General features: G+C 40.3%; 1 protein-coding gene across 4 annotated transcripts in view; it reads left to right on the top strand.

Moving 5' to 3' along the window:
• LOC120528441 (zinc finger protein 260-like) overlaps window positions 1-26,428 on the top strand; it is a 413,573-nt gene that overhangs the window by 375,306 nt on the left and 11,839 nt on the right. Inside the window, exon 1 of one of the 4 annotated variants that reach the window (XM_039752596.1) lies at window positions 24,169-24,281. The exons of 2 other annotated variants lie outside the window; for them this stretch is intronic. The gene's annotated coding sequence lies outside the window, so the exon portion shown is untranslated. Of the gene's footprint in view, window positions 1-24,168; window positions 24,291-26,428 lie in introns of those variants that run through there. One more of the 4 variants, XM_039752594.1, reaches the window with a different exon arrangement.

Here is a 26,428-nt window from a genome sequence, read left to right as displayed (position 1 = left end):
AACATGGACATTTTCCCATTTTCAGGATAGCACAGTATTTTAACAAAATACAAAAAGAGCTTTAAAAGAATATGAAAATCATTTCTGTGCAACTTATATTTAGGAAGAGATAGCCAATCAAAGTCATAACCCAGCACGGTGTTCAAACTTTGTGATCTTAAATCTCCTTATTATTGTTGATCCAAGATACGTACAACTTCAGTTCCACGGGTCACTCAGATGACCAAACAAATATAACGCACACATTTAGAGACTACTACAAAGCCTTATACTCTACTGAGATTAAGGAAGACAAGACACAATGTAATGCAGTTCTGGACGCATTAGTGATACCACAAATAGATACTCTTAGTGCAGTGGAATTGGATAAACCTCTGGCACTATCTGAATATGATTGACTGGAACTACCTGATCACTACATTGGATACATTTGGGTTTGGCTCAAACATTTGTACATGGATCAAACTGCTGTGTACCAATCCAGAATCTTCAGTTTGTATTAACAACAATAATTCAGACTACTTTAAACTAGAACGTCGTAACAGACAAAGATGCTCCTTGTCACCACTGCTTTTTTCAATCACTTTTGAGCCACTGGAAATTCACTCTCAAAACGCTTATGAGATAAAAGGGATTATCAGAGAAGGATTTGAACAGAAAGTTTCTCTCTATGCAGATGACATGGTACTGTATATATCAGACCCACAAAATACTGGGCCTGCAATCCTAACAGCACTAATAGAATTTCAAGAGACTTCTGGTCTTTATTAATTTGAATAAAAGTGTACTCTTTCCAGCGAATTCTCAAGCACACAATATTAGTTTGGACACCCTACTTTTTATCATTGCAGATCAGTTTAAATACCGAGGGGTTAACATCACAAGTAAACAAAGTTCTTTATCAACAAAATGTTTCCGTCTGTATGGAAAAAATTAAGCAAGACTTGCATAGATGATCAACCCTTCATCTCACTTTAGCTGGAAGAATTAACGTTGTTAAGATGAATATTCTCCCTAAGTTTCTCTTTTTATTTAAAAACATTCCAATATACATCAATAGATTGATTTTTAAGAAATCAGAGTCAACCATAACCTCATTTATTTGGAGTTTAAGACATCCACGTATCCAAAGTGCGACCCTACAAAGACCTAAGGCAGAAGGTGGCATGGCTCTACCTAACTTTCAGTTTTATTACTGGGCAGCAAACATACAAACTATAAAAACCTGGACAAGGATACAAATAGATGAACAGACACAGGTTTGGTCCACGATAGAAATAAAATCACGCAGCACTTCTTTATATTCCTTGCTTTGTGCCCCAATAAATACAAGTTATTACCAGTATACTAACAGCCCAATTGTGCTTCACTCACTCAGAATATGGAACCAATGGAGGAAGTATACTAAGACAGAGAAACTTTATATCTGCGGTACCTCTGCATGAGAATCACCCTTTTCCATCCTCACAAACATATGCAGTTTTTAATGTCTGGAAAACATTTGGAATTAAATCACTTAGATATCTGTACGTAGACAACGTCTTTGCATCCTACAAACATTTACACTCCAAATTGAACTTTCCAGCAACACATTTCTTTCACTACCTTCAAATTTGAAACTTTTGTTAAACAGAACCTGCCTAATTTTCCTGAACTCCCACCTACTTGAGGACTCAGACAGCATTTCTGTAACTTATAAAACCATTTTACAGTCCCTCCCTTGCAAAGATCCAAGAGGACTGTGGGAAAAGGATCTCTCAGTCAACATCTCAGAAAAGGAGTGGAAGGTAGCAATGCAGAGAATTTACTCGAGCTCCATAAGCGCAAACGATACAATTATTCAACTCAAAATTACATATAAAGCACATCTGTGTCTTTAAAATTGTCCAAAAGGTTTCCAGGGCAAAATCCAACATGAGAAAGTTACACTCAAGCTGCAGCCTCACTAGGCCTCGTGTTTCAGGCCTGCACCAAATTAACGTCATTCTGGACCAAAATCTTTGAATGCCATTCAGACAGCCTCGGTATCACAATCCCACCTAAGCCATTAACAGGTTTGTTTGGTGGGCTCCCAGAGGGGCTTACAGTGGAGAAGCACAAACAAACTGTCATTGTCTTTACTACACTATTGGCACGTAGACTTATTTTAAGACTCCTAACTCTGCTGTTCTAAGTCAGTGGGTAACTGATGTTATTTACTATTTGAAACTGGAAAACATCAAATTCTCACTTAGAGGATCTGCACAAAACCTGGCAGGATCTAATCAATAACATTTTACATTTTTATTTATTTTTTATTCATTAATTATCTAAATATATTTACTTTTACTAAAGTAAGAAAGAAGCTCTCTTTCTTATGGGTGGGGGTTGATTTGTTTCTAACCTAGTTTTGTTAAACTTGACTTGCTTGCATGGAATGTTATTTGATTTTAATAAAATTAATAAAATGTTATAAAACAAAATATTGTAACATTATAATCACTCATAACATGGCCATTTTGGGGATAGCATAGTATTTTCACAACCTATAGAGCTGTAAGAGAGCTTTAAAACAACATGAGAACCATTTCTGTTCACTTACATTTAGGTAGAAATAGCCAGTCGAAGTCCTAATCCAGCACGGTGTGCAAACTTTGTGATCTTAAATCTCCTTCTTATTGTGGATCCAATTTCAGTTCCATGGGTCACTCAGATGACCAAATCAGCAGACCAAGTCTCGTTAAAATCTGTGACAATGAGGTCCATAAGTGTGATGATGAGACATGGAGTGACCTGCATGTGTAGATATAACACGGCTGCCCTGATGCTGTTTGAGCTTTTAAACTGCTGGACACGGTGTGTTTAGATACAAACCACAGGCAGCTGGCATTAACAGCAGGGATGGCACTTACTTTTACTTCAATGGAATTGCCGCAATCAGAGGTGGTCTTCCTGCCCTGTGGAGAGTCACTTGCCAAACCGGTTTGAAGCAGTTTGACCAACTTGGCCATCAAATTCCTCAGTCAGTCCTAAAGACTGGGGGGTGGAGGGTTTTCAGGGGGTCTTTAAACATGAAAGCTTCTCACCAAGGAAACACTAATATCACATTACTTTGTCATTTTAAAATAACTTCTTCAGGTAAATTTTCATATTGTAAACCAACAAAATACTTTCCCAGTCGCTCCTAATTTCCAAAGCCCTGCACTCGCCGTAAATGCCGTCTGTCGGTCTGCCCCCTTATTTGTAAACACTGTGGCCCATTCTCAGCCCCCCATGACTGACCCCCTGCTCACCACTTTAAACAATGAGGACAGGCAGTTGAGCTCCAGCCCATAATAGTCGAGTCGCGGCTCTGCACATTTTGTATTTTGATGGCTTCATGTGGTCCGACACAAACAGCCCGATTGGCTCGAGTCCTGTTCTTCATTTAACACGCCATCTCTAGTAAGTTAAAGTATCAAAGTGTACAGAAATACTGAAAGTAGTCGTAAAGGATAAAAGACATTAAATAAAACAATACCGTTTCAAATATCACAAAACTGTACTCGTAATGCATGCCAGCTGTAGATTTTACTGTATCCCTCCAGCAGCACTAGCTTGTGTAATGTTTGCATTTTTTATTTCCTATTAAACAAATCAAAGTCTCTCTGAAACAGTGAAACCGCACGAGCATCTTCCCTTATAAGAAAAAAAAAAGAAATAATTAAAACTATTTCTAACAGGTCTCAGTATGAGCCAAACTGCTTGAAATGAAACCTGAACGCGCCCTGTAAAGTTATATCGTGCGACGCCACTTTAATAAAGTTTAGAGGAAAAATGAAAAAAACACAAAGAACACGCAGAGCTCGAGAAAAATCAGAAATGAACGACGAGGCCGAGCGGGAGCGAGCGGCTGAACAAGCGCGTGCCCGGCGGACAGCACAGTTCAGAGCATGCGCGAAATCAAAGGGTGAAACGGTGCGGAAAAGTGCACGAGCGCGAAGAGAGCAGAAGCAATCCTGAGTTAACGCGCCTCCGCCAAGTCAGATGTAGCATTGTATTTCACGGGACACCGACGGGAAAATAAATTAACGGAGCCCTAGCAAAAAAGTGCGCGACCCCCGTCATCCACAGTAAACTCGTGAAAGTAGTGATGGGCGGAGTGAAGCCTCACGAAGCATCAAAACGTTAGAAGCAATTGTGTCGGAAATCGTATCGAAGCATTTGACACTCACCTCTCTAGTGACCCCTCCTGGCCATTTTCATTAACATTACACAAACTCATGATCCACTTCAATGACGTCTGTTATAACTCTTATTGCTTTTATTTTTTCGCTGCTACAGACTGACAATGAAGAGAAGGGTTCGTCAGCAACTTCTACTGTCTGATGTCTAATATATATATTATAAATATATATATATTTAACTAACGCCGAAAAGCAGAATGCACTATACGATAGCAAGAGTTAAACAAAATAAGACGCCTCACTCATGGATTCCCGGCTCTTTCAATTAGTATTTACTTTTGCACTCTATCATTATAATCGCTCCTGTTATTAGTATTATAATTAACCTTCATCTTTTCTTGAGATCACATTTAATAGCCTTAAATGTTTTCTTTGGTTTGACTTAATTAAAACAGAGTAGACGGAACATAAAGGTTTATCCCTGTACTTTGCCATGATATACGTAAGCACATTTGATAAAGAAAAGGTGAAATCCTTAAATCAGTTGTTATTATTCGATCAAGTATTGAAATATTTCATTTATTAATACTTTACAATATTTTGTGGAGCACAAAAGTAACGAGTTTGCTACAAAAAAATGTCGGCGTCAATGGCTCAACTAATTAAGGTGGTTGCTTTTCAAATTCTGAGCGTAGTGCTAGCCCGAGTTCGATCCGACTTAAAGACTCATCAAAATTAACAATAATAAAAAAAAATGATCAGAATTTAAATCTTTATAACCAATTTGAACTAAATAATTTTGAGAGATACTGTGGAAGGATCACATAAGAGATGCGATGTCTAATTGCGGATGGCAGCTCACGTATTTACATTCATCCATTTCTATTCATTGCTGTTTGACGTCCACGAACCTCTCCATTGAATAAGGCAATGGTTCTCAACCTGTGGGGCGCGAAGTAACAAAAAGGGGGGCGCGAAGATGTGAAAAAAAGAAAACATCTGTTGGAACCAAAACAAATTAACTTAAAGTACATTCTGATAATAGAACAATAAATACTGTATAGAGTTAGATAAATGTCGATAAAAGTTAAGTAGGTATAATCAAATATGCATCTACATTTCAAAAGATGTTGGGGGGGGGCACAATTAAAACTGTTATAAAAACTCGGGTCGCAAATACTTAAAGGTTGAGAAACGCTGGAATAAGGTGATAACAAAGCCACTGTGGTAGATCAGGTTGAATTTGCTCTGCTGCACCAAACATTCAAAGATGTCAATCCGGAGCACATCAGAGAGGCTGAGAGACACGGCGCAGATCAGTCACCGGCACACCGACACACACGGGACACTCCAAGGTGAGCAGTGCACGTATCAAGGTCGGCATTAAAGATTGAGTGCTGAGGCAACAAAAAGCAGCGGGATAAACACATCTGGACCTGCTGTTGAAAAAACATTTGCTTTTAACAGCAGCATCCCTCCCTCGTGAACACATCTTCAAGGTCCGGACAGATGATCAGTAAAAAGTTTTTTAGTCACAACACAGTGCAATAATAAAACATGTCCTAAAACATATAGTTGTCCAGTCTGTATCATTCCTAAGCAATCTTCCAGTAATAGAGGCGCAATCCCAGTTACTAACACATTAACACTCAAAGTAAGAACACATTCCACCTTATCAATTTAATATTTAAAAATTTAAACCGCTAAACCCGCCATCAACAACTACAAAAACAGTTGAAATCGTTACTCAAATATTTTTTTCTTTTGTTATAGACATAAAACAAGATGCACGTTTCCATTTGATATATCTTTACTAGTGTTCTCGCCTTGTTCGCTTCCGGTCCACGCTGGAATTTGCTGTTTAATAAAAAAAAAAAAAGAAAATCAGACTCTGTTGGGTCATAATTCACATGCAGGGGGTGGACGTGGGACCCGAAGCCACGTATGCTTTACTATGAAGTGGTAACCCTACTGCTGCACCACTACTATTTTCAGGAGGATGGCATATTGTATGTTTTTAATGTATACATGTATGTGTACTGAAGACGAAAACAATTCTATATAGATGTATACTATATGACATACCTTCAGTGTTGCATGAAAACGTTGCGTGAGGCGAAGAATTTATATTTATGAGAGTATTATAGTGAGAGATGTGTCGTCACCCGTATTGCTAAAGCTCTTCTTTGCAGCATTATGCATTCAACAAGTCGGCGTTTGTATGATGTATAATTTATAATTTTATTTTTTGCCACAACGTATTATCGGGCACAATCATTTAACATGTATTGATCATCTACAAACTTTCATTTCAATGGGAATTCTGTTGAGTTTTTTAACTCTGTTGATGCCATATGTACTTCAAACGGGAGCTCGTTGAACAAATAATGAGTCGAAGCTTTGCGCTGAGTACTGAGATTGCGTCATGACGGGCTTCGAGCAGACATGGTCACTGGTTACTGAATCTTTGTGAAGCCTCAGCACACTGAAAGGCATTGACCTCTATATTTTGAGAGTCTCTCTGACACTTAACTCTCTAGTTATATTTTGTAATTCGTATTGACATCACACATTTCAGTTGATATGGTTAAGCTACAATTCAGGTAGTTGCTGAGAATTAATTATTGTTCTTGTGGATTGCTGTGATTTCCTTTGTCTGATACATAGTGTCAAAGATATATTTTATATCAACTTTATATATATATATATATATATATATATGAAAAGATTAGGTAAATCGTTCAACCTTTTTATGGAACACTTAATTTTTTTCAAAACCGTACGTCATATAGTATACATCTATACATATAATTTTTCGTCTTCATTAGGAGAATACAACAATGATACTCTCGTATCAATTAAACCATTTTAACGTGCATATGTCAAACAACATATTTCATCCGCCGCAGTAAGAACAGTAGTAGTAGTTCAGTTGTGCAGAGCTCGTTAATTATCCGGATTAGGTGGCTCAGTGGTGTTGTCGCTCAGGTTCGCGTCGCTGATCCTCCTCTTGTGAAAGTTTTTTTTCTATTCCTCCATTTAACAAGCTTGGACGGATAGCGAGCGAATCGAGCTATCGAGGGAATGTTGGGCCACCGTAGTCGGCCATGGGGCACACGCCCCTAATTATATTGTGTATGTAAAGAGTTTCACTGTAAAACGTAATAAACTTCATATTTGTGTGTTTGGAGACCCTGGTGTCGTACTGAATTTGTATTGTAGAAAAACAAACTACTGTCCAGGATGCCTAAATGTGTCTTTTCGTGTCTGATCGCTATACGGCACTTCCAACTTGGGACAATTCGCTATAAACAGTTTCAGCCAATCAGCGCCTTCTAAACATGCAGAGTGACAGTGTGAACCTTTATTGTAGCGGCGCAGCATCTTCGTTTCAGTCAGTCATTGTCCTGTTAGACTATTTACTGTTAAGTGCTGCTTGAGCTACCGTTTATAGTACAACAGGTGGCCTACGTAGTTCTTAAATCGATATTGAAATGCACACACAAGTCTCCTAAATTATTTATTGAAATGCCTACATTTACAGTGTCCGTTTTAGGAAGTCGTAGTTTTTACTTGTTCCCGTTATTAGGAATTATAATTTCTCAGTGTCACATATTATTCGTTACTACTCGCGAGTCCCACTTCATTGACATTCTGTTTTATATTCTGTATAAGGAAACTTTTTAAAAGGAGCGTTAATTGAACTGACTATAGTAGACTTGTCATCTTCTTAAAATGACTTTATTATTTGATATTGATAATTAATCATAAGGTCAAACATCAAGGAGGATTTGAGTTTGCGTGGACTGCGCTGTTTCTTTGTTTTCGTGACATCGCGTCAGTAGAGTGCGTCACGTTAACAATGCATTGTGTCCTAAATGACAGCGCACACACTTTTTTATATTTCCTAAAGGCCAATCTGTCTCAATTTGCTCATTAATATATTTTGACAGTGTATTTTAGTGAGAATGATTATAAACATATTACTCATATTCATTTCTCATGTAGATCTGTAACGTTTGGTGAGTATAAATAAAAAGTAACAACACATATAATAGTTATGTTGCATTGTTTATGATTAACAAAATTCATCGTTTATCTGAACTGTTCTACTTATACAGTCGATTTATTCCACTTCTGAAGGTGTACATTGTCGGTATTCTCCATTGCATTTGCCCCCGAGTGTAACGTGTGCCAGTGTAACCGAGGGATGGCAGACGAGCTCACGTAATGGGTGACAAGGTAGAGGAAATGTGTTTTATTTTATGTCTATGAAAGGAAGGCCGGTAAAGCCTTGAATGAAACTGAGTGTTGATGCTTTGGGTAACAAGACAGGTTAAGGAGCAGAGAACGTTAAACGTGTCAGTGACTGCGGGGGATTGTGGGACTGAAGATGGTTTAAGAATACAGAAACGACAAAAGCTTAGTGTTTATGTAATTCTATTTACGTCAATTATTGACTCTGTTGTGCTGCACTTCGGAAGATTACTTATTTACCCCCCTTTGATAAGATGAATTCACAAGTAAAGGATGTTGCTGACAAAGTCAGATGTTTTTTTGAAGGTTTGGCTCCAGATGTGCTTATCCAGCTGCTCCTTCTTGTCAGTACTTGAGTGATCTTTACGTTCACCTCTGGATGAATTCGCAAAGTTTCTTTACAACTTTTTGTCTCATTAACGCAGAAATCCCGAGGCTTTCCTAAAATTGCAGAAGACACTGTTGATGGCGCTGATTCTGTTTTAAAGACAGTTGTGATTAGTTATGCAGAGCTCGCTTTTACTCACATTGCTTTTTGGAAATCAATAATACAAATCAGCAACAGATCTGGGAATCACTGAATAGTAAAAACGTTTAATAAGGAATGTCTTGCGCATATACTGCTGTAATGACCACGTCGGCTTTAATTAAGTATTTTTTAGCCTCTGTGATATGATCGACATGGGGTAGAATAGATTCTGGATTGTTATAATACGTGCTACCTTACGCAAAATATGCTCATCGATTTGTTACAGATTCTTGGTGGACACGATTCCACACCGAGGAAAAAGTTGCTCCATATAAATCGTTCATAATGTCTCCAAAATATATTTTTTAACTTTCAGACAAGTACTACTTAACTGTTTTATACAGAATCCTTATTTCAACATATGCGAGCCCCAACTAGGATTTGAACTCGGTTAGCGTATTTTATCAATATAGCACAGACAACCGCTTTTACGCTTTGAGCCAAAGCACTTCAGCAGACTAGTGGCTGACCAAATCGACTGCTGACTGCGCAGATATCAATGACGTCATTACGTTAGCGTGTTCAAAATCACGTGACGGGCACATTTGAAGCAAGCCTCTAAGCGGTGCTTCGATAGCTCGACACAGTGTCGAAACCTGAGTATCGAGCGGCCTATCACTACGTGAAGGTGCGATTTGCTGTGCCGCCTCCTCCTCAATGTAGCGCTCAATCCCCAACACTGAAAAGCGAACCACGCGGCGTCAGGCACCTCCTCAAATTTAGAGCCGCTCAGCATTACGTGGTCTTCCTCACTGTTGGCATTCCCACTCGTACGCGATCGCCACGTTCGACTTTCTCTCACCTTCCGCACCTTTGCTTGATCTTGTAGCCGTCAAGAAGTCTGAGCACGAGGGTCTCATAAGAGCAAACAGAGAGGAACTGCAGCACGCGGTAGATACAGTAGCTTCTACGTCATTCACGGAACGCCCACAACACAAAGACACGCCCATAACGTCTTTCCCAAGGCCCCCACAACACCACGACACGCCAACTGCAAGGATGAACTGCCCACTTATTTATGGCAGGCCGTTTTAACATTTAATCCGTTTTCCATGGTATCAACAGATATCGTTGGTTTTAAATTTGATATCACGCTTTTGAAACTTAATTACAAGAAAGAGACCTAAATGCTTACATAGTATTGCAAGCCACTTTAACATTTAATCCATTTTTCTTTTAATGAAATGTTGTATCATGCTTTTAAAATTTGATATCACACTTTTCAAATGTAATATCGAGCTTCTGAAATGTGATATCAATATCCTCAAACTTCATATCAGATTTCTAAAGCTTGATATGAAATTTCAAAAGCTCCATATCAAATTTGAAAAGCATGTTATCAAGTTCTGCCCCACAAATTATGTTTCTTATTCCTCCGTGCAAAGTGTTCTTCACGTTGTCATTTGTAGAAATAAAACAGTAATATATCAGCATAAAGCGACCTGCACAAGTGTCAGTAACTTTGACTTTATCTCAGTGTGGTGAGTATTCAGCTCCTTTAACGTTGAACTTGGAACTGTCTGTTCGGGTTCGGTGGACTCGCCTTTGAATCAGAACGAAATACAAAACTTCAAATGGCTGACGGCGATCAGATAGCAGGTGGAAGTTGCTGAGATTCAGCAGCAGTTGGTATTTTTATTCGAGGTTTTAACGCTGTTGATTGTGCCCGACAAGAGTTAGGATCATCTGCTGATGGGTCATCTCTCTTGTCACTGAAGATCCGACAGAGGACAGTGTCGTAAGTAACTCGCAAACATTTTATTATTTTTTCAGTTTTGGTGACGGGCAGAAGATAAATTGATTTAAAATCGACTGACGACACTGGTGTAGACATAACTTTTTAAAAATCTCACTATTTGTGTACGATTGTGATTTGTGTGTTTTTTGGTTTGTGCTTAAGAGCTTTGCCTTACGGCTCAGCTCTTTTTTCACCACGACAGACCGATGCAGAGCCCGCATCACTGCGGATGCCGCACCGATCCGCCTGTCAATCTCACGATCCATTCTTCCCTCACTCGTAAACAAGACCCCGAGATACTTAAACTCCTCCACTTGGGCCAGGATCTCCCCCCCAACCCTGAGAGGGCACTCCACCCTTTTCCGGCTGAGGACCATGGTCTCGGATTTGGAGGTGCTGATTCTCATCCCAGCCGCTTCACACTCAGCTGCGAACCGCTCCAGAGAGAGCTGAAGATCACGGCCTGATGAAGCAAACAGGACAACATCATCTGCAAAAAGCAGTGACCCAATCCTGAGTCCACCAAACCGGACCCCTTCAACACCCTGGCTGCGCCTAGAAATTCTGTCCATAAAAGTTATGAACAGAATCGGTGACAAAGGGCAGCCCTGGCGGAGTCCAACTCTCACTGGAAACGGGCTCGGCAATGCGGACCAAGCTCTGACACCGGTTGTACAGGGACCGAACAGCTCTTATCAGGGGGTCCGGTACCCCATACTCCCGAGCACCCCCACAGGATTCCCGAGGGACACGGTCGAATGCCTTTTCCAAGTCCACAAAGCACATGTAGACTGGTTGGGCAAACTCCCATGCACCCTCCAGGATCCTGCTAAGGGTGTAGAGCTGGTCCACTGTTCCGCGACCAGGACGAAAACCACACTGTTCCTCCTGAATCCGAGGTTCGACTATCCGATGGACCCTCCTCTCCAGAACCCCCGAATAGACTTTTCCAGGGAGGCTGAGGAGTGTGATCCCTCTATAGTTGGAACACACCCTCCTGTCCCCTTTTTAAAGAGAGGGATCACTACCCCGGTCTGCCAATCCAGAGGCACTGTCCCGATGTCCATGCAATGTTGCAGAGGCGTGTCAACCAAGACAGTCCTACAACATCCAGAGCCTTAAGGAACTCCGGGCGTATCTCATCGCCACCAAGGAGTTTTTTGACCACCTCGGTGACTTCAGTCCCAGAGATGGGAGAGCCCACCTCAGAGTCCCCAGGCTCTGCTTCCTCAATGGAAGGCATGTTAGTGGGATTGAGGAGGTCTTCGAAGTACTCCCCCCACCGACCCACAACATCCCGAGTCGAGGTCAGCAGCACACCATCCCCACCATATACAGTGTTGACACTGCACTGCTTCCCTCCTGAGACGCCGGACGGTGGACCAGAATCTCCTCGAAGCCATCCAAAAGTCGTTCTCCATGGCCTCTCCAAACTCCTCCCATGCCCGAGTTTTTGCCTCAGCAACAACCGAAGCCACATTCCTCTTGGCCTGCCGGTACCTATCAGCTGCCTCCAGAGACCCACAGGACAAAAAAGTCCTATAGGACTCCTTCTTCAGCTTGACGGCATCCCTCACCGCCAGTGTCCACCAAAGGGTTTTGGGATTTCCGCCGCGACAGGCACCGACCACCTTACGGCCACAGCTCCGGTCCGCCGCCTCAACAATAGAGGCATGGAACATGGCCCATTCGGACTCAATGTCCCCCACCTCCCTCGGGATGTGGTCGAAGTTCTGCCGAAGGTGGGAGTTGAAGCTACTTCTGACAGGGGACTCTGCCAGCCGTTCCCAGCAGACCCTCACAACACGTTTGGGCCTACCAGGTCTGACCAGCATCTTCCCCCACCATCGAAGCCAACTCACCACCAGGTGGTGATCAGTTGACAGCTCCGCCCCTCTCTTCACCCGAGTGTCCAAGACATATGGCGCAAGTCCGACGACACAACCACAAAGTCGATCATCGAACTGAGGCCTAGGGTGTCCTGGTGCCAAGTGCACATATGAACACCCTTATGCTTGAACATGGTGTTCGTTATGGACAATCCGTGATGAGCACAGAAGTCCAATAACAAAACACTGCTTGGGTTCAGATCGGGGGACCATTCCTCCCAATCACGCCCTTCCAGGTCTCACTGTCATTGCCCACGTAGGCATTGAAGTCTCCAAGCAAAACGAGGGAATCCCCAGAAGGTATGCCCTCTAGCACCCCCTCCAGAGACTCTAAAAAGGGTGGATACTCCAAACTGCTGTTCGACGCATACGCACAAACAACAGTCAGGACCCTTCCCCCCACCCGAAGGTGTTTAAAAACTCTATTGGATAATTGGAACTATCTTCATCCGTGCCATCTAATATTGAGTCATGGCTTAAGTATGTGACACATTCACCATCTAATAAATTCAGTACCTTCTCATTTAGTTCATTACAATCTTTGTTGATTGCAGTTAGTATAAACTCATTCACAAAGTTGGGGATATCTGCTACATGAAGTTTATCCACAAAGATCTCCTTTACTATGTCACCTTTGCACAGCATGCTTGGTGGTATTTCTATTAGTTCTTCATCTAGGCCAATATCATTATTTAGCGTTCCTTCTCCAAGTTTTAATAACCAATCACTGAATTCTCTATCAACTGATCGGTTGTTTTTGATCAATTTCAAAGTATGGAAGTTCTTCCAGGTTTTGCTATACTTTATACAGGCTTCAACAATGGCTGTTCTGGTGCCATGAGGTACAATCGGCAATGTTTGACTGAAGTCTCCTCCAAGGACAAACACTTTACCGCCAAAAAGAAACTGCGTATTGGAATGTATATCCCGAATCAATCTATCCACTGAATTTAATGCGTGTGAAGATGCCATAGTGGATTCATCCCACACAACTAATTTAGATTCCCTGAGGGATTTTGCCACTTCTGAGCGAGGCGTAATTGTGGAAACTGTTGTGTCTAAAATATTTATTCCTAAGCGAAACATTGAATGATATGTTCGTCCACTTGGAAGCAAATTAGCAGCAATGCGCAGTTTCAGATCTTCCTCGTAAGGTACTTATTAAAGTTGTACATTAGTATGTTTTCCCACTCCCACCTGGGCCAACAATGAAAAATAATCTTGGATTTGCTCCTTCATCTATAGCCTTCATGATGACATTAAAAGCAGCTCTTTCCTCAGAATTTAACATTGCGGCCATCGCTTCGGCCTTTTGTCTTTCTACGTCAGGATCATATTGTTGAATATCGGATTCCGGAAGATTAGCAGGAGGAATTGGCAAACCGTAATGTGTTATTTTTTTCCCTGAGGAATCGAGAATCTTCGCAATATCTCGGAGTGCAAAATGACAGGGCCTGCAATTTTGGCAATCTTGGTGGTCATTTTGCTGACCTTGTTGTCTTGTGTAATCTTCAGTTAGAGCTGCCTTATGTAATACCCATAAATCAGTAGCATTTGCAGGAGAACAGAAAACTAATATATATGCAAATATCTCACGAAGATGCTTAGGCATACATACCAAGCTTGCATCAGTAAGAGTTTCGTTCCAGATTTCAGCATTTTCTGTCAAGCCACTGATTTTTGCAGCTTCTTGAAAAGTTGCATACACTTGTTCTGTTGAAGTTTTAAGGTCTTCGAAACTTTAGGCTCCTGATACATGTAAAAGGAGCAGCCGTAGGAAATACCTTTCTGTGTGTTTCATATTGACGGAGTACATTCGGCCTATAACAGAATCGTGTCCTTTCTGACGTGGCTCCCACGTATCCTGACCATTTTTTGTTTTAAGCACATAATTTTCAGGTATTTCATAATAGAAATATTGATTTGCATTTGGATCTGTTTGGTTTAGTTTAAACCATGCAGTTAAGGTTGTGTCCTTGCTTTTAGCCCTTTTGGATGCCTCTGCAGTATTGCCTTGTCTAATAACGACAGATTGTTGTTCTGGTAAATGTACTTGGAGGCGGACAATAGCATGACTGCGTTCATGTATGTGGAATCCAAAAATTCTCCATGCTGCTTCAGGAGAACTGACATATCTTGAGTCCAGATACGTTTCGATCTCATCACGGACAATTTGCTCAGTTAGGTTTACATTTGCGCAATCATGTCCTTTGTAAATGTATTTGAAGAGATATTTTACGCTTTGAATAGATGCACACACTTCAACGTTTATGTGACAGTTATACTTGAGCAGTAAGTAAGGATTATATTGAATGACCCATTGATTGTTAACTGTCCTGTCGTTTATAACAGCGCATACTCCTTCACGCCGCCTATAAAGTGGATACCCTTTTTTTTCTGGGTCCGTTTGTAGTTGAAACTCTTTTGGAAAACTTTTTGTGCACCCTTTGATATTATCCATGCAGGAAGCGTTGGGAAATTCTGCTCCACAGGGACCATGAATCATGTTTTTAGTTACGATTTCATATAACCTGGGTTTCTCAATTAAGTGAGGTAATTCTGCACATACTGCTTTATTAATAAGCTCAGGAGTTTCTAGTTTCGATGCTCTATCTAATATTAACAAAATATGAGCATGTGGTAGTCCCCTTTTCTGAAATTCGATTGTATGAACGTTTGCAATAACTTTTCCTAAAACATGTTTTTTGTATAAATCGTTTAGGAGGTCTTTAAGTTTTATATTGAAAACACGTGCAACCAAGTCTGGTCTACATTGGACTGAAGTTCCATTAGGATTTTCTGTAATTTCTGGCCATTTTGGATTGCAAGTCATGGTAATAAATAGATCTGGTTTGGCATACTTTCGTACAATAGCCATAGCGTCCTGATAACTGTGCTGCATATTTCTCGGGCTTCCTTGGAACGTTGATGGTAATGCGATCATTTGCCCGACAGACAAATCGCCTTGTAAGTAGTCTGAATTGAGTTCCTGCCTCAAATTTTGATATGAGGACACCCTTAATTGTTCTTGGTGTTTTCTATTGAACTCAAGCCTATTGGCTTCCGTCTTAACATATGAGTCCACGAAATATTGTTGTGTTAGTTTACCTCCATGAAGCAACGGATTAAACGTGTCGCGTACTTGCAATTGGAAAGCGAAGTACATCATTTGTGTGAGTGTTTTATTATTAGTAGTTTTCAAATCAAGATGCCATCCTTCCTGACCATAAGGAAAAAATACCGGATATGTCATTGCTTCTAAAAATCTGTGACATATACTGATTCTTTGAGTTTTGGGCACAATCTGATTGTCCTGATTTGGTTTTAAATGTACCAAAATGTCTCAATTGTGAGGTGGTTCCCCATCTGTACTTTTGAAATTCATAGCCACTTCGTTAACAATTTGTGGATTGTACCTCCTTATATCAGATTTATTATCATACCTGATTGTCATTTTTATATCAGGAGGTGCCTCGCTTCGATTTTGAGCTTCAAGTAAAGCTTCTTGTTCAACTTGATAAAGAAGTTTGTATTGTTTCGGTAAATCATTATTATTAGCCATAAACTCGCTCAGTTCTCGCATCAAATCAGAAAGACAATTTTGATTTTCTCTATTAGTAACTCTTGCATCTGCTGCCGCACTTGGATCTAGTAGATACAATTGTGCATATACTCGGTTTTCATCACCTTCAGGATGTAATGTTCCCACACGATGGTATATGGATCCATGAATTCTAAAACAATATGGACCACGTCCAGGAGGGGTGGCCAATTTCACGCCAACAGATGCAAATGCAATTGAACTGAATATAAGATCGAATATTAGCCATAAAATTATTGGAGTGTAAATGCATGCATGTCAGCAGGTTTTGGAATAAATGACATTCCCTGTGAGGCTGAATTTTAACATTTCCGTTCTTACAACACATAGTACCTAGTATTTTTTTTCTAATGAGAAGAATTTTGCGCCACAATGTACACATTTTTCATTAAAAATACCACAACTATGTTGAAGAATGTCATCTTGGGACATGTCCTCCAAAGCAATTTTTTGTCCAGGACTGTTAAAAACTCTTTTCACGACATTAATTTTGTTGCGTTAATCCTGTGAACGTTTTTCATTTATTACACGCGTTTTCTCCCAAGCTTCTTGAGTTAGGTTTTGGCGCCAATTTTGTTTCCTTTTACGATCAGCACGGCAAGTTTCTTTGCGACATTCTTGTGTTAAACTTTTACGCCACTTTTGCTTGCGTTGACGTTCTGCAGCACGCTTTCTTTCAACTGTAAAAGCAGATTGTTGTTCGAGACAATCCTCAATTTGTGTGCACTCCATGTGTACATCAGGCATGTAAGTGTTGGGAATGAGAACATCAAAGTGCCCATTAACCACAGTGGTATTCTTCAATAAGGGCACGTGTAATCCAGGTGCAAACACAACAAAATTATTACAGAAAATGTATTAGATAAAGCAATGATTGAACGTATAAAAAGGCGAAAGTAAGAATATTAAAACATCCAATTAATTAATGCATGAACTTCTAACAAACTTTTTCTAAAGCTGTCTATATTTCGTTGTTTTCTGCTCTTACTCATTATTGTGTTACACTTGAAGCTGTAGATTATGTGCAATGCCACGTAGATATTTTATTATTTATTATTATCTACTATTATTATCTGTCTAATTATTAATTAAATTATCTACGAACGCCTTTATTCGCCGCACTCAATTGAGGTCGCCCTTTTGAACCCCCTGATATTTACTATGTGGTGAGGCATTTGTACTCCATTAACATTATTTATTACCAGAGACATAATTTTGTCTATTTTTCCAGCGCATCATGCACAAAACCAAGGGAACGATGGGAGCACCAGAACTCTGCTCACATCATGTCGCTTCATACCGCAAGCTGCAAGTAGTAAGTCTGTGATAAGCAGAATACTGCTACGCTTTCCACTCACGGGACAGAAGGACAATCCGACCGCTTTTATATAGTAAGAAAGAAGAAGAAGATATCGCACAGTCTGGAGTAGAAAATCATCTTTTACCTGGAAAAATGAAACTACAAATCCCATCGTGCATTGCAAAATGGACGGGGCGTATGGTGAAACTCCGCGCCTGAGTAGCACTCACGGGACGGAAGGACAATCCCGACGGCAATTATATAGAAGAATATATATATACGAGTATATATACACACACAAAGACACACACACATATAAACATATATGCATATACATATATACATACAGTATAAACATATCTACATAAACACATATCTACACATACACATCATCCTCTTTAATAAAACCCCTGTGTGCATCCAGGTGTCCGTGTGTGTGTGTCTTTTGGTGAAGTACGCATGCGCGAGGCTCGGTGCGACACGCACGACCGGCATCGTGGACGCAGTACACACTGGAAGCTGAGCACACAGTGAATGGCGTAGCCGTGTATGATAAGCAAATAAAGGACAGCATTGCTGGGGATAGTGCTGATTGGGTAGTCGCGGCCGCGCACATAAAATCCATTGCTGGGGTGACGCCACACATACTGCCCCGTGCATGTTTACTAACTAACTATCTACTAACAACATGCCACCCAAAAAAAAAGGACACGACAAGTAGGACAAAAGACACAGACACTCAAATCGTATATAAGCAACATCTCCTGGAAGAACGGTCAGCTCAGCAAGTAAACATCAACAAAAGAAAGGCTGAAAGACAAAATACGAGTAAATAGATCGATTGTAAAAAAGAAAATGGGCATCAGAATATTCCCCGTATTGATTTGGCCCCATCCTCTACTAATCTACTCTTTACCTTAAGAAGGCGACAATTTCCAGTTACATTAGCCTTTGCCACAATAATTAATAAAGCCCAAGGCCAAACCTTAGAAAAAGGTGGCATTTACTTGCCAGAACCAGTATTCAGCCATGGTCAGTTATATGTTGCATTATCAAAAGTTAGAAGTTTTACAGATGTTGTTGTCAACGTTGTAGATGGTCCTGAACAAGAATGTTTACAAAAAATGTTGTCTATAATGAAATTTTATTGAAATATTTCCTGAGGTAAAAAAATAAAAACATTTTCCTAAATATCTTCTTCAGATATTGTGTATTACAGATTGTTATAAAGTTTTACACTAAGGTAATATTAATTATACTTACTGTATTGTCATATACGTTTCTATTTTTAATATTATTTTACTTTTACTTTAGGCTTCTTGCAAAAATATTTTTAACAAAAAAATAAAGACAACAAACAGAATGATGTCAAGGTCCCTTGCCATTTAATATAGACTGTTCCTAATAATGTTTATGCAATACTGTTTTATCGCCCGTTATTGTAATGGGCTAAATGTCTAGTGTATATATATCAATTAACCATAATCAATTAATTAACATGCACCTGTGGAATGGTCGTTAAGACCTTAACAGCTTACAGAAAGTAGGCATTTAAGGTCACAGTTCTAAAAACGCAGGACACTAAAGAGACTTGTCTACCGACTGTGAAAGATGCCCAGGGTCCCTGCTCATCTGCGTGAACGTGCATTAGGCATGCTGCAGGGAGTCATGAGGACTGCTGATGTGGCTAGGGCAATAAATTGCCATGTCCGCACTGTGAGACGCCTAAGACAGCGCTACAGGGAGACAGGAAGGACAGCTGATCATCCTCTCAGTGGAAGAGCCCGCATCTCAATCCCATTGAGCACGTCTGGGACCTGTTGGATCGCTGGGTGAGGGCTAGGGCCATTCCCCCCAGAAATGTCCAGGAACTTGCAGGTGCCTTGGTGGAAGAGTGGGGTAACATCTCACAGCAAGAACTGATAAATCTGGTCCAGTCCATGAGGAGAAGATGCACTGCAGTACTTCAAGCAGCTGGTGGCCACACCACATACTGACTGGTACTTTTGATTTTGAGCCTCCCTTCATTCAGGGACACATTGTGAAACATTTTTAGTTTATGTCTTATGGTGTTGACTCTTTTACTGTTCATACAAATATTTACACATTAACTTTACTGAAAGTAAAAACAGTTGAAAGTCAGAGGACGTTTCTTTTTTTGCTGAGTATATATATACAGTATATATATATATATATATATATATATATATATATATATATATATATATATATATATATAGTAATGGTTATTCTTCTTCAAAAGAATCTTACTCAACACAAAACAAAGTTTTGGGGACCGTCCCCATATATTGTCGTCCAGACAATTAAAGAAAAGAACGATTCAAAGTCTTAGAACAAAACAATGAACAGATTTCTTGAGTCAAAATGGCGACTTTATACAGGGAAGGATTATGGGACAGGAAATGGTTGGCAAGAAGTGACGTTGAAAACAGGAACCAGAAACAACGTCATCATGATGGGACGGAAGTGAGGTGGATTGATGGAGCCGGAAGTAACGTCATCATGATGGGGCGGAAGTTATGTCGTCACGGCCATTTTGGAATCCTGGAAGTGGAGGAATTATGTTTCTTCAAGTTTTCTGTTGAGCAAAAGAGATTCAGGTAAGTACCATGTGACAACCCTCTATCTCGCGATGTTTCACTCACCTTTAGTCTCTTTGACTGCCTCCTAATCGCACATGTGTGATTATATATATATATATATATATATATATATATATATATATATATATATATATATATATATATATATATACATATACACATCTATATATATATACATATATACACATATCAACATATATTTACACATATATACAGATACATACACACACATATATATATACACACAGACACATATATACATATATATACAGATCTACATATATATATATATATATACATACCTACATACGAGGTGTGGCAGAAAAGTAATGAGACTGGCAACACTGCAAGCGATCTGGCAACGCTGCGCTGTTGTCCTTGATAGAGCACGTATATCAGTACCCTCCCATAGCTCAGCGCGAGTTTCAACTCCTTCCGTTAACTACGTGATTTTTGTGACTGCTATTAGCAAAGGTGTGTTTTTGGTTGTGCGTCACGCAAAATGGAACAGCGGAATTTGGAACAACGTTGTGCCATTAAATTTTGTGTTAAGCTTGGAGAATTTTTATAAAAACATCCTTGAAAGGCTTTGAAAAAGGGTCATTCGCGTGAGACCAAACATTGCAGACAAATGGATGCTCCATCATGACAACGCCCCATGTTACACTGCCCTCTCCATAACAGAATTTTTGACCTCAAAAGGCATTCCTGTGGTTCCCCAGCCCCCTTATTCACCTGACCTCAATCCGTGTGACTTTTTCCTTTTTCCTAAACTGAAAAATGTCCTCAAAGGACGTCATTTCGGGACGTTAGAAAACATCCAAAAGAGTGTAATGGACATGCTGAAGACCATACCGGTTGAAGACTTTCAGCGCTGCTACCAACAGTGGGAACAACGTCTCCATCGGTGTGTAGCTGCCCAAGGGAACTACTTTGAAGGGGATAACATTGATGTTTGAAAAAAATAAAAACTTTGGTAAATAAAAAATCAGTCTCATTACTTTTCTGCCACACCTCTACATATATACACACATATATATATACACATATCTTCATATATATACTATAAATAGCAAAATCCCCACGTATACCACGTTGTCAGTTCAGCACTCCTGTTGTAATATGACCAAGCTGTGCACTGAGATTACTTTTGAGAATGCAACGTATAGTTTTGTCCAGGAGGAAAGCAATGTTGCCTCAAATCAATAGCAACTTTTTGTAGGGTCTGTTCCTGAGACTTATTAATTGTCATCGCGAAGCAGAGCCTTACTGGAAATTGGAGGCATTTGAATTGAAATGGGAGATCAGAGGGTATAACAGGGGATGCGAGGAATACATTCAGAGTGTGGAGAAACTCTAGAGACAGCGTGTGTATTAACTTGTGGATTTCTCTGTGAGTATTTGGTGGCAGTGTCACAAAGTTGCTTCCGCAAGACCGCGTTAGCTGTGGAGCTCAGCTCAGAGCGAAATTAGGTGAATGGGAGGGGAGATGATGACGTGACTCCCCCACCCGCCTCAACTGTCAATCCCCCCACAAACAGAGTCTCTCGGAATTTGCATAAGCACAGCCCTTTACCAGCAATTTTAACTTAGTTACAAAGTGATCAAAACTCTTGTTTATACCCTGCGCCCTCTCATTAAACTTGTATCCCACATTAGTCGTGGGCATGACAAACGCCAGCGGCAGCCTGTCTATGAACTTAATTTAAACTTTAGGTTTACACCGTGCGTTGCTTCCGAAGTAGCTGCACTCATGAATATGGTAGTATATGTCACTCGCTCGCTTCTTATTGTTTCGCTGCCTTCTCAATTATATAATGCACGTTTTCTTCAGCACTTTTTGGAGCTCCTTCTTGTTTTCTACATACTGCGCTCACAGTCAGTTCACGTGATTACGTGGGAGGCGTGATGATGTCACACGAAATTCCGCCCAACCACGGCCATCGAGCTGAACTCCATTACAGTATATGGAGAAAAATAGCTTCCAGTTATGACCATTACGCATAGAATTTCGAAATGAAACCACCCCAACTTTTGTAAGTAAGCTGTAAGGAATGAGCCTGCCAAATTTCAGCCTTCTACCTACACGGGAAGTTGGAGAATTAGTGATGAGTGAGTGAGTGAGTGAGTGAGGGCTTTGCCTTTTATTAGTATAGATATACAAATATTTTAAACGGAGCATTTATTAAACTGACTATAGCAAACTTGTCATCTTCTTAAAATGACTTTATTTATATGATATTAACAACTAATCATGAGGTCAGAAATCAAGGAGGATTTGAGTTTTCATGGACTGCGCTGTTTCTTTGTTTTCGTGACATCGCGTCAGTAGAGAGTGCGTCACGTTAACAATGCATTGTGTCCTAAATGACAGAGCACACGCTTTTTGATAAAAGGCCAATGTGTCTCAGTTTGTTCATTAATATATTTTGACAGTGTATTTTAATCAGAATTATTATAAACAAATTACCCATATTCATTTCCCATGTAGATACTGTATGTCATGTTTGGTGAGAATTAAAAAAAAAAAAAAAAACAACATATATAGTAGTTATGTTGCATTGTTTATAATTAACAAAACTCATCGTTTATCTGGAATGTTCTCCTTATTTTGCATTTACAGTGGAATGCTTCAGTGTACAGTCGATTTATTCCACTTTTGAAGGTGTACATTGTCGGTATTCTCCATTGTGTTTGCTCCTGAGTGTAACGAGTGCCAGTGTAAGTGAGGGGCGGCAGATGAGCTCACGTAACGGGAGACAAGGCACCTCCTCATCCTGATGCCATGAGGACTCTTTTCATAAATATTACCATCTTGTGCTTTCTCCCATTCCTGCCAGTTTATTATTATTATTATTATTATTATTATTATTATTATTGAACACGCATATAGAGGAAATGTGTGTCTTATTTTATGTGTGTGACAACATGGACGGTAAAGCCCTGAATGAAACTCAGTGTTGATGCTTTGGGTAACACGACAGGTGAGGATCAGGTAACGTTAAACGTGTCAGTGACTGCGGGGGATTGTGGGACTGAAGATGGTTTAAGAAAACAGAAACGACAAAAGCTTAGTCTGTCAAGAATTCTATTTCCATCAATAATTTACTCTGTTGTGCTAACTAAAAAGATTATTAGTTAACCAATGAAAGGTGTCATTTTGCTTGGCTCTTTTCTACATTCATAATGGCTAACACGGTACAACACCCTAGTACTAGGCTACAGACTCTGTTGTGCTGCACTTCGGGAGTCTATTTATTTTCCCTCCTTTGAAAATATGCATTCACAAGGAAAGAATGTTGCTATCAATGTCGTATGTTTTTTTGAAAGTTTGGCTCCAGATGTGCTTATCCAGCTGTTCCTTCTTGTCAGTACTTAAATGATCTTCATGTCCACCTCTGGATGAATCCGCAAAGTTTCTTTACAACATTTTTGTCTCATTAACGCAGAAATCCCGAGGCTTTTCCTAAATTGCAGAAGACTCTGTCGATTGCACTGATTCTGTATTAAAGACAGTTGTGATTAGTTATGCAGAGCTCGATTTTATTCACATTGCATTTTGGAAATCAATAATACAAATCAGCTACAGATCTGGGAATCACTGAGTAGGAAAACTGTTTAATGAGGAGTGACCTGTGCTTATACAAGTCGGCTTTGGTGAAGCGTTTCTTAGCCTCTCTGATATGATCGACATGGGGTGGAATAGACGCTGGATTGTTATAATACGTGATGCCTTACGCAAAATATGCTTATCAATGTGTTACAGATTCTAGGTGGACGCAACAAGAAACGAGGTGCCCCACGTGAATCATTCATAATGTCAGCTAAACGTATTTGATAACTTACAGACAAGTACTACATAACTCTTTTTAAAAAGTACGTTTTTTTACTTGATCATACGCGAGGCCCAACTAGGATTTCAACTCGCGTCAGCACACCTTACAGATGCAGCGGGGCCAACTGCTTTTACGCTTTGAGACAAAAATCGTTCAGCAGATGAGGGGGCTGAGCAATTGGCTACTGACTGCGCAGATATCAATGACGTCATGACGCAAGCGTGCCTCAAAATCATGTGACGGGCGCATTTGAATCAAGCCTAGAAGCTCGACATAGTGTAGAAACCTGAGTATCGAGCGGCCCATCACTAGCTGCAGTTCCTCTTAGTTTGCTCTTCTGAGAACCTCGTGCTCAGACAAAGGTGCGGAAGGTGAGAGAATGCTGCTTTGCACAGGAGACTGTGAAAGATTGTGGGTTCGCTTCCTCGTTCCACCCTGTGTGGATAGCGTTATAGCGCTATATAAATGTAATACATTATTATTAAAGTCGAGCTTAGGGATCGCGTACGGGTGGGAATGGCAGGAGTGAGGAAGACCGCGACATGCAGAGCGGCTTTAAATTTTAGGAAGTGCCTGACGCCGCGTGGTTCGCTTTTAAGCGTTGGCGATTGAGCGCTACGTGGAGGTGGTGGCGGCACAGCAAATCGCCCCTTCGCGAGTTTATTGTGGATGACGGGGGGTCGCGCGATTTTAGCTTCTGCTACGTTACATTATTTTCCGGTTAGTGTCCAGTGAAATGTAATGCTACATCTGACTTGGCGGAGGCGCGTTAAATCGGGATTGCTTCTTCTCTCTTCGCGCTCGTGTACTTCTCCGCGCCGTTTCGCCTTTTGATTTTGCTCCTGCTCTGAACTGTGCTGTCCGTCGGGCACGCGCTTGTTCAGCCGCTCACTCACGCGCGGCCCCGTCGTACATTTCTGATTTTTCTCTCTGCGTGTTGTTTTTTCCTCTTTGTTCTACAGCTGTCAGCGGCAAACTTTATTAAATAATAAAGGTGTAACTTTACAGGGCGCGTTCAGGTTTAATTTCTACCAGTTTGTCTCATACATTTTTTTTGTATGAATATGTGCTATATAAATAAATGTTGATTGATTGATTGATACCTATTAACTCTTTCAGGGCTGATGTTGACTTTTGTCAAAAGGAGGCGTTGACGATGGTAATCAACTGTAAACTGTGACCAAATCAACTGTTATGTTTTAGTTGGACTCTTGTAGCTAGAAGGAAAGTTAGCTTCATTGGTTTGACCGAGATTTTGTGCGCTTGCGTGTGTAGCAAGACGCAAAGAATGGCAAAAATGGCGAGATATTAAAGCGAATCCGTAAAGCAATATACTCTGTGCACGACATTTTGCCAATTATTTCTGAACTGGACTATGACTTGTCAAACACAGATTTTGATACAAGTGATCGAAAACGAATGTGAGGTTCCAGCTTCAGCTGAGTGGTCCCCAGCTATTCGTGGTGCTGAACAGGTTCACGTAGCTGACACGCCTATGGCAATGTTTGCCAGGGAGGACTGCCACTTAACAATGATAGGAGGTAGAAACCAGATTGTAATGTAATGCACTGTGACTGTCCGCTGCTGCTACACCAGCCGCATGAAAACGGCCTGGCAGCAAGCCTGACGCACATTCTTGGCAAACTGGCAGCCACGGCATACAGCAACAAATGTTTTATGTTGATTTTTATGTGAAACCATTGCTTTTCAGAAACTGTTTTTTGGAAAGAAAATTCATCCCTCAGAGTTAAAAATAATTTTTAATTATTTCATTTCTGGTATTTTCTTATCGGGAAAGATGCTCGTGCGGGTTCATCGTAACGGAGGGACTTTGATTTATTAAATGGGAAATAAAACTACAACAATTACACAAGCTAGTGCTGCTGGAGGGATACAGTATAATCTACAGCTGGCTTAGTATTACGAGTATATTCTTGTGATATTTGAGATTGTATTGTTTTATTTAATGTCTTAACTTTTCCAACTACTTTCAGTATTTCTGTACACTTTGATACTTTAGCTTACTAGAGATGTTCGTGTTAAAATGAAGAACAGGACTCGAGCCAATCGGGCTGTTTGTGTCGGACCACATGAAGCATAAAAATACAAAATGTGAAAGCTGCAGAGCCGCGACTCGATTATTATGGGCTGGAGCTCAACTGTCTGCCCTCGTTGTTTAAAGTGATGAGCAGGGGGTCAGTCATGGGGGGCTGAGAATGGGCCACAGTGTTCAGGAATAAGGGGCCCAAACCGACAGACTGCATTTACTGCGAGTGCAGGGCTTTGGAAATTGGGAGCGACTGGGAAAATCTTTTGTTAGTTTAAAATATGAACATTTACTGTATATAAAGAAGTCATTTTAAAATGAGAGCAGATTACGTAGCCACATGACTTTGATGTAGAAGCGCCTTTTGAAATTTATTTTCTTTAAGTAAAGCGTGTTTGAGAAGCAATGGATGAACACTGAGCTGGATTATGACTTTGACTTCCTATTTCTCTTTAAAGATAA

This window comes from Polypterus senegalus, chromosome 4, assembly GCF_016835505.1.
Source record: "Polypterus senegalus isolate Bchr_013 chromosome 4, ASM1683550v1, whole genome shotgun sequence".
Taxonomy (NCBI): Eukaryota; Metazoa; Chordata; class Cladistia; order Polypteriformes; family Polypteridae; genus Polypterus; species Polypterus senegalus.
Note: the sequence above shows the minus strand (reverse complement) of the source record. Positions and strands in the feature narration are given on the sequence as shown.